We start from the raw sequence: 12383 nt of genomic DNA, 5'->3' as shown, positions 1-12383 counted from the left end.
GTCGCTTTGCCTGTGAGGTGCTGACCGCTGACGTAGATAGTCGTGCGGCGGTCGGCAAGTGGTTAATAAATTAAATCTTTATAACAATTAACCATTTCCAATAGAGCATTTGGGCTATATATAAATATTTTTCTTGATATATATTTTAGACAACAGTGGAGCTATAGGATCCATGCCCTGAATGGCCATAGATCACCTTTAACCCCTGATATACGATCAAGTTTCCTTGATAATATACATGTTGAGACTGATATGACATTCCTTGTTTTATGACTGGATGGCAAGGTAAGACATATCAAAGCAAGAGGAAATCAGATTCAATTTCCTTTATCCACCTTTATTCTAGATGTTTTCATTCCCCCTAACAGATTAACAATATATAAGTCTCGGGATATATATAAACTGGAGGACAACCTCTTTGAATCCTCATTACTTTCTTCTTTTATATTATTGAAAATCATCGTAACAGGTGAACCCCATTTAATTAGCAACCTAATACCTCAATCCCTCTTTCTACGATGATCACATGATATACTCGCTGTTTTCAGGCCAAAGAAATATCCATAATTTAATACACCTGACTCTAACTTCCGGATCTGGGAGATTAGGTGCATCCCTTGGAGAGCAAACTTATGGGGTGCTGTTCCTGCAGGTATGGGGCTCCATTATACTGGATATTCCATCAAGGGGCTTTTTTTGGCCTTCCTTTTTTGTTGGGGGGGGGAGGGGGGATTTTTCTCTTTGGGGGTGGTACTGGGGAGGTTAGGCACCTAGGGGAGATCTCCAAGGAACATCCTGTAGGGAGATGGTCGCGGATGCATATTGTCTTGAATTGATGTAAACATTACTGTAGTATAAATATCTGTATGTCCTTTTCTAGGACCTATAATTTATACTAAATTATGCTTTTCAGGAGTGTATGCAGATTCCCTGAGGAAGAATTTTGTATTTGACAACCTTTGAAACGCGTCGGATTCTGCCAAACACCCCTCTAACAGTATTTGTATAACATGCACTAATGATTGTACTGTATTATCTTATGGCGGTCAATAAGTCAATGAATTTATGAAAAATTTGGTGACATGATGATTTTTTCACCATTTATACTCAAGTTCTAATAAATTTCACGTTTTAAATACAAAACTCTCTCCTTTAAGATATTTTTTTCACTGTTACCTCAAAAGTCCCACCAAGAAGGGGTTTTTTTGCTTCCAATTTATTACGGGATTATGGTAACACCTTACCTTTAAGTTGTCTACACATATTTGCAAAGCTGTGATATGGGTAGTTCTCAAAGTAAGAATTATATCCCCTCCTAAATCTGGGGAGACATGTAAAGAGTATGTAGCCCGAGTTTGAGGCACAGACTACTTTCTAGTAGACCCTTGTGGATAATTTGGCTGGGTGGAGTTCAGCCATGGGAAGCACTTCTCCATTTCCTAGAGAAGGTGCCAATGATCAGTTCCATATGGACATGGTAAAGGGGCTTTGTCTGGGGGACAGGCAGGCTTTCCCATGGTATTCAGGTGATCCTTAGTGGGATATGGGGTATATGAGGCAGGAAGGGGAGAATTGGCTCTTAGTGGCTCCTTTTTGGCGGGAGATTAGAGGAAAGGGTAACACAAAAGATACCAAGAAGAGTAACAATAAGGAAGAAGAGGGCCAGACTATAAAGAAGCTAGCAATAAAGAAGATAGAATGGCCTAAAATAAGACGGGGTAAGAAGACTGGAGGGTTGCCCACCTTTACCCCTGAGCAAATACATGCTATAGAGGCAAAAGGTACAGCACCTGCCCATAATGCCTTTTAGGTGTCCCTCATGTCCCTAGTAATCCCACCCTCATATGTTCATCTGTATCCTGCTCTCCCTCAAGCAAACATACAGGCCAGAGATGAGGAGCTTATATAAATAGCTGCCTTAACTCTGGGATCCCAAGCCCGAGCCCCACAGCCACAGGCTCAGGCACAGGTGCCTACATCTTCCTCCTTGCAAAGTGTGACAAAGGAATCTGAAGAGGTGAGTTGTGAGAAAACAGTGACCATTCCAAGGACAACACTTGATAAATTAGTGGAGGAGGCAAGAGCAAAGTGGGAAGAGGTAAGTGAACCAGAGTCAAGCACTAGTGTTGAGGTTCCCAGAGCAACTAAGGTGCGGGCTATTGTAAGGCTTGCACAGTATAGAACCAAGCCAACTAAAGTGAAGAGCTGCCCAGAAAGCCCTGCGCAAAAGATACAGGAGACGAATAGAACAGCAGCTAAGGGAGGAGACCCACAGGTGAGTGGCCAGTTCCCCTACCTAATTATGGGAGATCAGATGATTCTCATGCCATTGGACTTTGGAGAGTTAACTGACATTATTGCAAAAGCACTGAGACCTCAAACCAACCCCACTGCTTGTATAAATTACCTAAAAAGGGCATGTAAAGCTAGACAGTACACTCAGGAAGACATAAAGCTTATAGTGGATGGTCTGATGGGTTTTGAGCAAGAGACTGATTGGAAGTGGGAATCCGTTTCTACCATAAAAACTGTACAGCAACAAGGCACACCCGCCCACAATTATAAACTCAACACCGAAGCAGGTAAGAAGACGATGTGGGAGGAATTAGAAAAAGAAATTACATGGGTATTCAGAAAGAAAGGGAATGGTCTGACACTAGCCATTGTGTGCACCTCCATCCCTAATTCAAATGCAAAGAAAAGAGTTCCCAGATGGGACTTTAATTGAGGTGCACGCAATAGTCACTACTATGGAATAATGAATCTATTGGTTTATTATAAAAACATAACTGAATATGAACAAGTACAGACAAGTAACAGATGTTAAGATATTAATACAAAACATGATCAACATGACAGGATTACAGAGCAACATACATATGAAGCAATAGACTTAGAATATAGCTTTGAGTAAAAACATACAATAAAAGTATAATGGTTAATGCACAGGCCAATGAGCATCCGTGCAAGGCATATGTAGCAGTAATACATGAGTAGAATGTCTTGGATTAAAACTCAACAGAAAATCTTGTAGAAAACTCGACGTGTTTCGTGGGTCATGTTGGCCCACTCATCAGGAGTAAATAATTATGTAAGCCCGTCAAAGACAATAGTGCACATGTTATAAAATAGCCAGCAAGTATGGAATATCAACAAGTGTATGACCCAAGTGGGGAAAACCATACTTACATGCGGCTAAATAGGACTAGTGGAGGGAATGCGGTCATGTGGTAAAGGTACCATAAGTCTGACCCGGGAGCTGAAGGGACAAGGATTGGCGGCAAAGGGATGGAGAGCCAGGCGAGAAGACGTGTGATATGAAAGTATGATGATAGTAATGTGACACCAACTGAAAAACGCATGGATAAACATCTCCGTATTAAAAAAAATGTGTGAACTGTATCACGTAGTGATAACAGAAAAAAGTATCGGTATCCAAATGTATTACAAGTATATATGGTATCACATGGTAATAGCAGAAAAAGGTAATAGTGTGAAAAAATGTTGCAAAAAACCAGATGAAAAAAAATCAAGAGAGAAAGGGTGAGAAGACTGAGATCACATCACCTGGTGCTAATCTGATAGACAGAGGAGTGAAGGGAATAATACAAGGTGTAGAAATTAGTAGAGCTAGGTGTGTGATCCAACTTGGTAAATTGGCACTGACTGAACTTGCATAGAAATGTAACAAAGTATTAAAAGTGTATAAGCTGTAACACAAAAGTGACAGCAAAGTAACGAAATATAGAGTATATTAGTATATAGGAAAAAAGTAAAAAATACAAAATAAATAAATTTAAAAATATGTATTCTTATTTTACATATGTGTATGTAAAAATATATAATCCAGTCAGACCCAAGAGGGACCAAAAAACTATGATATCTACACCGTGTAAGTGGTGGGTGAACAAAAAGTGATAAAAAAGTGAGAATGGTGTCCTAAAGGTGAGGAGACCAAAGGGTGCAAGGGGAAAGGTAAAAATCCTTGAAAGAAGTTGTTGAGGAAGACACCATGATGTGCCAAGAAAACAAATGTGGAGGATTGCCCAAACATGATGGGAGTTGAGAGTGTACAAAGCATTCCTCACCTGAAAATCCATAACAAATGCAGGCAGATCCTGTCCCTAACGCCATGTGGTAGTGTGGAGGGCGGTCAGACGCCAACTGGCATCTGTCCGTCCAAGAGGGGATTGCCAGCTCACGCTGGCAACCACAACCAAAGATGGAATCACCGCCTGCACGTGTGGATGCCGCAGATGCGGCCGTTCAAATGAACAGCGGGGACATGGCGCCGATATATATATATATATATATATATATATATATATATATATATAAAGGTGTAATAGAATCACTATAATAGATAAATCTATAAACACTAGCAGCGCTAAAGTTGGCTTGTTGAAACCATGCATAAAAAATTTGTATTGCTATAAATCATATAAATATCATATAAATGTCATGTGCATAACCACTTGTATAAAAAAGCAGAGTGTGAACAAAGTCCCACATAGGAAACTAACACAGTCCAGTACGGATAAACATCATGCAGGGGGGATGGTGTGAAGGATTCCTAAGTCTCCCCATAAGCCTCCACCATCAAGCTGTGCTCCCCCTCACAATGGACACTCACCAGACCGCTGCCATAAAATCGCCTGTCAATATCAGAAAAATCCTCTTAGACTGGCATCACATCTGCTGCACTGTGGTTCCAGAACTAAATCCAGCCTCCAAAAGCATTCCACTCACATACGCCGTGTCATGGAACAGACAAAAGCAGAGCGGGGACACATAGCGTAATTCTGTATATTTATTGAAAATCAACAGGTCACACACTATCCGCCGCTGCCATCCCAATCCTAGTTACAAAAGGAAGGTAATGAAGGCATTGAATGCATCTCACGCTGTGTGCCAACGCTGCTGTCCGTGTAGCCTGTAGATCTGGCGTCCGGAGCTTGTAGCGTGGCTCGGCTCGGCATCCAGCGTCACTATGGCGACCACGCACTCACGCCTGATGCGTTTCGTCATCATGGATTTCAACTGAGGGCGTGAGTGTGTGGCGCGGTCAACCAATCTTTATAGCCATGAACGCACAGGCGCAGTGTTCCACTCTCCGAATAACCGGAAACCGGAACTTCTCATATTTCCGCCCTGCGTACCTAGGCATCAATTTAAAACTTCCGCCCACACATTAAGTCACATCCTTCGGAGCTGAAAAGGACAACATCCTCCCTGCTCACTATACACACAAAAAGTGGGTAGGAGGCGTGACTAATTCAGATAACATTAGATCAGCATAGAGGGCGGATCATAACTATATGCATACATCGGCTCCAATCTACAATGATACACTCCCCGATACCGATGCATTTGCCAATGCCTTTCATTGTACACATAATTAAAAATAAAGGATTAAACAAGGCTAAAAATGTATCTCATAAATGCATATCCATACCATAAAAATTGATATGGGACATAATTGTACTAAAACAGTACTTATACACAAATGACAATAATAATAATAGAAAATAAATTGGCATTAATAAGCAGGAACATAGATATCTATACAAAAGATGAAATCCTAATAAATTAATAAACAACAGTCCAGCAGTACATTGTCCTAAACACATTTTTATGAATATACTAAATATGAATATATATATATATTCTAAAACAATATAAATAGTGCATAATAAATATATTAAAAAGTATATAAAAATATCACTTAAAATTACTTAAAACGCTTAAAATCACACCAGACATCAAAAGCAGGGAACAACATCACAAAAACTCAGATTAAAAAGCCAGTTAACTGTATTAATAATTACTGATAAAACAATTAATGTCTAAATCTATGTTTAACTCCTTGGGGTGTAGAGATTATGAGTCTCCCGTTTGGAGAGTTCTCTAACTCTATTGGACCCTCTCCAGACCGGATCCACCCTCTCAATGCCCCAACATTTTAGTTGTGAAGGGTCACGATTATGAAACTGGCGAAGATGCAGAGACACATTATGGTCCTTAAAACCTCTGCGAATATTCGCAATGTGCTCCGACACTCTGATAGCAATTATGCGCTTGGTCCTTCCAATATAAATTAGATTATAAGGGCACTGTAAACCATACACCACATGTGTGGTATTGCAGGATATCAAATCTTTGATCTCAAAAGGTTTTGCCCATTGGCCGTAGATGTGAATGTTGTCAAATTCCGTAAATGGGTGTGTACTTGTTTACCAATGGTATTATCCCAGAACATTCTGGGTTTTACAGGAGGATCCAAGATTTTTGTGACCACCTGATCACCAAAAGTCGGTCCTCTCCTGTAAATAAATAAGGGAGTATCCGGTAGTATTCTGCCCAAAACTTTATCCATGCACAGTACTGGCCAATGCCTTTTAAACACTTCCTCTACCTCTTTGTATTGTGCATTGTATTGGGTGATAAAGCTCAACTCATGATCTTGTCTAGGTTGCCTGTTCACATCTTTCAAACAGACATCCTGGGATATAGTCCCAATTTCCTCAATGGTCATATCCAATTTTTTAATATCATAACCTCAGTAGTGCAATTTCTCCTCACTCTGAGAAGTTGTCCCCTTGGAAGGTTTGCCAACCATTGGTGATGGTGGCCACTTTGGATGGGGAGATACCCATTGCGATCCGTAGGCTTGAAGTAAACCTTAGTCTCCAGCCCACGGTCCACAAGGGATATCTCCACATCCAAATAATGTAGGTTAGTACGACTCCAACTAAAGTCAAGTTTGATATTGTTGGGATTGTCGTTCAATTTCTCAAAGAAACTCATTAAAGAACTCTCCTCGCCAGCCCAAATAAAGAACAAATCATCTATGTACCTACAGACAAACACAAGGCCCCCCTTCTCAAGCAGCTGTGCGTTACCCCCTGCAGTGGCAGCAGCAGCAGTACCAGGCATGAGGATGCCTGGAAGGTAGTACCCCAGCATTCACACTTCTCACTGACACTTATTCTGAAGCCCCCCTTGTACCACTGATGGTTGATGGAAAGATTTTGCCATTCATTTTAGACACGGGAGCCACAAAAAGGTACAATTTCAGGGGAAATATACAGGGGTGAGAGACAGGATGCTGAACCTTCTATGGGAATAAATAGGATACTGACCAGAACATACAAAACACCACCCCTCCCAATCACAGGCCAGACATTCATGTACCATTCTTTCAGGATCATTCCTGCCTGCCCAGTGAATTTGTTGGGAAGGGACCTGATAGGGATGATGGAAACAAAGATCTCTCTAAACAGGGAACCTCTTTTTGTGCTGTAAATGGTGGTCCCTGGAGCAAACATTTCCTTGGCCCCAGACCAAGGAACTCTAAATCCAGGATACTGCCATTCAGGTGAGATCTCATCCATATTTCCACCTGATCACCCTGTGTGGGCTAGCAGTAGTCTGGATGTAGGACACATATTGTGTACCCCCTACAAGGCCAGACTGAAACCAGGGGTAACCCCCGTATATCACAAGCAGTACCCCTTATCAAAGGAGGAGGAGGGAATAGCCCCTGTGGTGGAGCATTTTCTGAAAAAGGTGATATTGAGACCAATCATATCGCCTTACAACATAACACGCCAATCAATCCTGTGAAGAAGAGTGATGGATCCTATAGGTTTGTACAAGACCTGAGAGCCATCAATAACCTGGTAATCCCCATTGCCCCAGTTGTACCATCTCTTATCACCTCAATTCCTGCTGATGCAGAGTTTTTTTACTGTTATTGACTTGAGTAACACGTATTTTTCAATCCCAGTAGACAAGGAAACACAACTACTACTTGCTTTCTGTTTTTGCGGCCGCCAGTTAACCTGGTACCGTCTGGCGCAAGGCTACATAGACTCTCCAGCAGTCTACTCTTTAGCGCTCCAGGCGACACTACGGTGTTGGGCACCTCGCCATGGTTCCATCCTCCTTCAGTACGTGGATGACCTACTGTTGACAAGTCCCACCAGGTCAGTACATGGATGACCTACTGTTGACAAGTCCCACCAGGTGAGATATGTATAGTATGATAAACACTCGCACCAAAACAAATGTAGAAAATATAAAAAATGTGAAAATGGGGGACTGCTGCTGTAGACAACCCACAGTGGTATAGGATGAGATAAATGTAATAAAAAATATATTTATTACCAACAGCGCATGTCTCCAGGAGTATGAGAATAATAGGTGAGGAAATGTATATGTAAGAAAAGGCTATGGGATTACTGAGGCGTGATGCGTAGCAGTGAGCTATGCTAAGTCACATATCAAACAACATACATCATAAAATGTGCATCATATGAAGTGATCTTTTTGGCTCTATACACCACCACAATGGATTTGAAATGAAACAATGCGCTTTAACTGCAGACTTTCAGCTTTAATTTGAGGGTATTTACATCCAAATGAGGTGAACGGTGTAGGAATTACAACAGTTTGTATTTTATATGTGCCTCACATTTTTTAAGGGACCAAACGTAATGGGACAGATTAACAATCCTAAATCAAACTTTCACTTTTTAATACTTGGTTGCAAATCCTTTGCAATCAATTACAGCTTGTTCTTGGGGCATTTTCCCTTCAGTTTTGTCTTCAGCAAGTGAAATGCAGGCTCAATCGGATTCAGGTCAGGCGATTGACTTGGTCATTGCATAACATTCCACTTCTTTCCCTTAAACCTCTTTGGTTGCTTTCACAGTATGGTTCTGGTCATTGTCCATCTGCACTGTGAAGCGCCGTCCAATGAGTTCTGAAGCATTTGGCTGAATATGAGCAGATAATATTGCCCGAAACACTTCAGAATTCATCCTGCTGCTTTTGTTAGCAGTCACATCATCAATAAATACAAGAGAACCAGTTCCATTGGCAGCCATACATGCCCACGCCATGACACTACCACCACCATGCTTCACTGATGAGGTGGTATGCTTTGGATCATGAGCAGTTCATTTCCTTCTCCATACTCTTCCCATCATTCTGGTACAAGTTGATCTTGGTCTCATCTGTCCATAGGCTGTTGTTCCAGAACTGTGAAGACTTTTTTAGATGTTGTTTGGCAAACTCCAATCTGGCCTTCCTGTTTTTGAGGCTCACCAAGGGTTTACATCTTGTGGTGAACCCTCTGTATTCACTCTGGTGAAGTCTTCTCTTGATTGTTGACTTTGACACACATACACCTACCTCCTGGAGAGTGTTCTTGATCTGGGCAACTGTTGTGAAGGGTGTTTTCTTCACCAGGGAAAGAATTCTTCGGTCATCCACCACAGTTGTTTTCCGTGGTCTTCCGGGTCTTTTGGTGTTGCTGAGCTCACCGATGCATTCTTTATTTTTAATGATGTTCCAAACAGTTGATTTGGCCACACCTAATGTTTTTGCTATCTCTCTTATGGGTTTGTTTTGTTGTTTCAGCCTAATGATGGCTTGCTTCACTGATAGTGGCAGCTCTTTGGATATCATAATGAGGGTTGACAGCAACAGATTGCAAATGCAAATAGCACACTTGAAATGAACTCTGGACCTTTTATCTTCTCCTTGTAAATGGGATATTGAGGGAATAACACACACCTGGCCAAGGAACAGCTGAGCAGCCAATTGTCCCATTACTTTTGGTCCCTTAAAAAGTGGGAGGCACATATACAAACGGTTGTAATTCCTACACCTTGCACCTGATTTGTATGTAAATACCCTCAAATTAAAGCTGAAAGTCTGCAATTAAAGCACATCTTGTTTGTTTCATTTCAAATCCATTGTGGTAGTGTATAGAGCCAAAAAGATTAGAATTGTGTCAATGTCCCAATATTTATGGACCTGACTGTATGCAGTGGTGGTGTCATGTCTGCTCAGCCCGCTCTCCCGCGAACTCTCCTCCTCATTTCCCGGCAGCAGACTGTAGAAGGATGCAGTGTTCTGCAGGTCATCCAAAGAAGATAATTTAAATTACCTTTCAGAGATGGATGGAAGGTGTTATACCTAAAGGGTTCCACATGTACCGTCATTTTAAGGCTGGCTCCACCCAGGAGTGATGACAAGGGGTAGAGCAGCTATCTCAGAGCACATGTAATAGAAGCACAAGAGATATATGCCTGTCCTGAGATGCATGTTGGAGTGTACAGTGAGTACTGAATAAACATCCGCTGTTCCAGACCAGAGTCTTGTGTCTCTCACACACAGAGAATACAACAGTCATCCCGAGTCGCTCTCAATATCCATGTCTCCTACAGCACCCTTTGACCCAGAACATCAGGCACCCCAACAACCACCATACAGGAAAGTTATACGGGACTTCAAGAGTATAGCTGTCCAGGAAGAAAATGCTGTACTTGGCTTAAGATATAATGCATAACCTGTTTGTGTAATTACCGCTACAAGACAAGGACTAGGCGATGGTTAACCGATAGTTACAACAAGTACCAGTTACCAGCCCTTTTCCCCAGGGGAAATGCATGACTTACAAAGGACACCCCACATCCCTCAAAAGACAAAGTTGTCTTTATGCAGGAAATTAAATTAAAAGAAACTCAGAATCTATGTTGGGCAGACGTGGTTCAATTGCTGAGAATAGTCCTTGGAACTGCTGATTTAAACAAGGTCACGCAGAAAAGTGCAGACAATGCTAATGTCACAATATGCCCCACAGGCAGAGGAAACTTCCCATTTCAAGCTGAAGATAACAGACACATTAAAAAAGAAAGTGGTTTGAATGTTGTAGAATTCTAAATGAATGGCCCTCGCAGAACAAATCAGGTTGCTTGCTAGATGTGAGACAAGAAAAGACTGAGAATGTTTTTTGATTACTTTAAACTTATCCAGACCATGGCAGAAACAGAGGAGGAAAATGTGAATGATCGTACTAACATTACTGCCATAGGTTGTAAGAACGCTGTTGTGATGGGACTTAAAAGTATCAACGAGGAAACTATTAATGGCAACAAATTCAGAGTGGAAGGGATATGTATGAAGGGGTGAAACCTGGCACACAACAGGGGAAGGGGTGTCCAAAAAACTTTGAAAACTCCAATATTATACATACAGACATATGCTACTATAATAAGAACAGTAACATGATGGTATCTATATTAAAAAGTCCATATGTAAAGTCCATGTACATGTATCTCCAAACACCACACTCCGTAGGCTGCTCTGGTAACAAGGGCTTGTGGCGAGCTGGAAGGAGGAGAATACAGGCACCACACTAAGTGCAGTATATCGAGATTTAATATTTAATTGACCAACGAAAAGGTACTCACAAACAAATGTATAAAACCAGCATGACAGTATCATGAGGGGGGATGATGATTCTGGTGTCCGAATTCAGGATGGCACAAGCGGTCTCAGAGCGCTGGGTTGTATCGAGTGAACGATCGGTACTTCCCATCTAAAGGGGACACAGAACTAGCCGTCCTGACGTCACTTCCGGGATACGTACTGGCGCCGGTGACGCGTTGTGGGAGCATGCGCTCCTTCAGGCCGATATTGCGCCATTTTGGACAAGGGCTTAAATAGACAGGGAGGCAGGACTAACAGGGTCCTAATATATGCCATTTTTCATACTCGGGAGGACCCGCTGTGACACACTGAACAAGGATACTAACAATGTGCATGTAAAAAGCTCTTGACTACTGCTTGAGCTTTTTACATAATGCACAGTTAGTATCCTTGTTCAGTGTGTCACAGCGGGTCCTCTCGAGTATGAAAAATGGCATATTTTAGGACCCTGTTAGTCCTGCCTCCCTGTCTATTTAAGCCCTTGTCCAAAATGGCGCATTATCGGCCTGAAGAAGGAGCGCATGCTCCGTCGCCGGCGCCAGTACGCATCCCGGAAGTGACGTCAGGACGGCTAGTGCTGTGTCCCCTGTAGATGGGAAGTACCGATCGTTCACTCGATACAACCCAGCGCTCTGAGACCGCTTGTGCCATCCTGAATTCGGACAACGGGATCATCATCCCCCCTCATGATACTGTCATGCTGGTTTTATACATTTGTTTGCGAGTACCTTTTCGTTGGTCAATTAAATATTAAATCTCAATATACTGCACTTAGTGTGGCGCCTGTGTTCTCCTTCCGAAGGGATATGAATGGGCTTTGCTGAGGGAAGTGTGCAGCAGTATTGAGGCTCAAGAAGACGAAAAGAAAAGAGGGGGGCACGGTCTGGTCACGGCATAAGATGGATGCTTAGTCCCGAGCACCGACTCCTAGAGGTCCTACTCTACCCGCACACAGGCGAAAAACTTAGCTAAATCACCTGCTGGTTATGGGAAAAAAGTCCAGGAGTGTATCAGCAACAAGATTGAGGTCTTCACAGGACTAACATGCAGCCAAATCGCAACATCCCAGAGATCTTCAGGCTGCACTCTCGGCAAGCCAT

The 12383-nt window shown here is 42.1% G+C and overlaps 1 protein-coding gene across 2 annotated transcripts in view; it reads right to left on the bottom strand.

Moving 5' to 3' along the window:
* Nucleotides 1-12383, bottom strand: part of SH3GL1 (SH3 domain containing GRB2 like 1, endophilin A2) — a 919809-nt gene that overhangs the window by 523367 nt on the left and 384059 nt on the right. The gene's annotated exons all lie outside the window — the stretch shown is intronic.

Source organism: Pelophylax lessonae (assembly GCF_965119305.1).
Source record: "Pelophylax lessonae genome assembly, chromosome: 1".
Classification (NCBI taxonomy): domain Eukaryota; kingdom Metazoa; phylum Chordata; class Amphibia; order Anura; family Ranidae; genus Pelophylax; species Pelophylax lessonae.
The sequence above is the reverse complement of the archived record's forward strand: the minus strand, read 5'-3'. Positions and strand labels throughout refer to the sequence as shown.